Source organism: Palaemon carinicauda, chromosome 31, assembly GCF_036898095.1.
Source record: "Palaemon carinicauda isolate YSFRI2023 chromosome 31, ASM3689809v2, whole genome shotgun sequence".
Taxonomy (NCBI): Eukaryota; Metazoa; Arthropoda; class Malacostraca; order Decapoda; family Palaemonidae; genus Palaemon; species Palaemon carinicauda.
Genome location: NC_090755.1, coordinates 17,690,477 through 17,693,237, shown reverse-complemented (window position 1 = coordinate 17,693,237; position 2,761 = coordinate 17,690,477). Strand labels below are relative to the sequence as shown.

Sequence of the window (2,761 nt, the reverse complement as noted above, 5' to 3'; positions counted from 1 at the left end):
ATCTGTTGTCATTTTGGCATATAAGTAGTGACTGTCCAGTACTATGCTTCATTCACAAATGTAGTGTCTTAGGGTAAATGTCTGTCTGAACAAGTGTCTTCTATTACAAGTTGAGGACAGAAAAATAACCATGCCAAGCAATTGCGCTGTGTATGGGTGTTATAATACGAAAAAGAAAGTAGAAAGTTTAAAAGATTCTTTTCTTCCGATTTCCGAGATATGAATTCCAGAGAGATGCTTGGATACAAGCATGTTGACAATCAGACAAGATTAATCCTGACCATGCTGTTATCTGCTCTATACATTTCAGCACAGATGATATTGCTGACGACCTGAGATCGCGTCTCCTTGAAAGAGAAACACCAAAGAATCAACAGATTTTGAAAAAGGGTGCTGTCCCATCTCTTTCTCTGCCGAAAGGTAATTATTGTACTGGCTTGTTAAGTTTTAATGTTAATGAAAAATAGATTCAATATAAGCATAAAAGCCATGCCAGTTCTATGAGTAAGATTTATTTCTTCTTAGATAGTAAGTGTGCTTATATATTTCCATTTAAATGTAATTTCATTCATGTCCCTATTTCAATACAATTGTGAAGTACTATCTTTCAAGAAAAGATAAGTTACCAGCTTCAAATCATCAGCAATAGTATATTTTATCAATCTTCATTTACTGTTTCAGATTGTTGATCAGCTGAACCGTCTAGGAGATCTGTGAATTATGATAAACGTGAATTGAAGAAAATTGTTCAAGATTTGATAAATGTAGGTGACAAGGGGCAATTCTTCCGATAGAAGTGACAATCCAGTCATGTACAGTGAGGAAATGCAGACTGCATTATACACCCAAGAACCCGAGATGGTCCTGAAGGAAGAGTTTATGAAGATCAAGACTGAAATGCAAGAGGAAATACTGCAACTGAAGAGGCAACAGCAAGAAGCAAGGGTACAAAACAGTGCATCACATGTTAAGGAAAAGTCTTATACGAAAGAAGATTGATTGAAGTGATATTCAAATCCATATTCACAGAAACTCGGATGCGTTGATTGATAAGAAAGAACCTCATCAGTGGTCCAATAACGATGTTGCTTTGGCTCTCACTTTACGAAGTTTTAGCCCAAAGTGTTACAAACACTTAAGAGAAAAATAAAGGTATACCTTTGCCTTCTGTCTCCACACTCAACAAGAGGGCTAGATTTTTCAATTGTGAGCCAGGGTTACTGACATCTGTAATGCGTTTCATGAAAGTGAAAGCAGAGAGTTTATCATCACTGGAAAGACAGTTATGACGATGGATGAAAGGAGTCTAGAAAAAGCTTACTCCTATGATAAAAGTGTAGACATTTATGTATAAACCTCATGATAAAGTTAAAGTTGTGATGGTGAGGGGACTTGTAGGTTGTTGGAGGCACCCAGTATATTATGCATTTGATGAATCAAATATCCAGAAAGTTATTTTATCCCTAATAGAAAGCGTTGAAAAGGCCAGCTATCTTGTTGCAACAGTGCATGACTTAGGTTCAAGTCTCCGTATCTGGAAAAATGTTAAAATATCTACAAAAACCCAGAAAACTTCTTTCAAAAATCCGTGTGCAGACAGACAGGGAAATTTTTATGTTTGCAGATGCACCGCATTTGATAAAACCTATCAGGAATAATTTTGTCAAGTCTGGTTTTAGACTAAAAGATTGGAGTTTAGTTTCTGATTCTGCAATCTGTGAAATATGTAGCAAGAGAAAGACAGAATATGGTCTTACCTATAAATTGAATTTAAGTCATTTCAACTTATTAGGGCAAGAGAAACAACGTGTGAAACTGGCTATACAATTATTATTCAGCATGACTGCTAATGTGTTAATCTATATGGGAAAGAAAGGTCTTTGTTCCGTAACCGAAATACAAACCACGCTATTTACATTGGATTTACCTTTCGGCGAAGCTGAAATGACGAGCCAATAGTTTTTAACGAGGGTTAACTACCCCCGCGCTAGTTAGCGGGGGTAGGGGAAGGGGTAGCTTGCTACCCCTCCCCTCCACACATCGGTGATTTGCTTCACTTCACTTTTGGCTCCGGCGATGAACAGCCGTGTCTGTCCATCGTCCTCGTTGACAGCCTTAATCTTTTTTTGCTTTTTCTTCCAGTTTGTGTGTGCGCGTTTGAAGTTGGCCTCACACTTTATTGTTCACCATGCGCAAGTGCCCTGGTATTGCCGGTCGCCCTTGCGGTACTTTTATGTCTGCGGTGGACACAGATCCTCACACCCTTTGCCCGCAGTGTCGAGGCCGACGGTGTGACAGAGAGAACATGAGTAGTGAGTGCAGGGAGTGGTCTGCCTCCCAGTGGGAGAGGTTTGGCCGCCGGCGTAAGAAGAAGTCCAAGAGAGACCGTTCTCCTTTCGGGGTTGCCTTGAAGGTGGAAGGCTCTCAGGACTCTTCTTTCGCCGCCCAAACCTCCTCCAAAGCTCCCCCTCGTTCGGCTCCTAAGGAGAGACCACCGAGTGGGAGCGCAGGCCCTAGTTCTGTTTCCCGACCTTGGATTGGGGGAGAGGGCGTCGCCTCCCATAGCGGGGCCGTTCCTCCTCCTCCTCCGGGGGAGGTTGTTGCTAATGACTCCTTGTCTAATGATGATCTTTTTCAGATTTGGGCTTCCTTGGGGCTTAAGGGCCTGCCCTCCAGGGAAGCCCTGATTGACCTTGTCCAGTTAGGGGCCGCTGTTAAGCAGTCGCCGGTGATAGCAGAGGTAGATCCTCTGTATCGTCGA

General features: G+C 41.9%; 1 pseudogene; it reads left to right on the top strand.

Moving 5' to 3' along the window:
• LOC137624618 (uncharacterized) lies at nt 1–999 on the top strand (annotated as a pseudogene).
• The last annotated feature ends 1,762 nt before the right edge of the window (nt 1,000–2,761 follow it).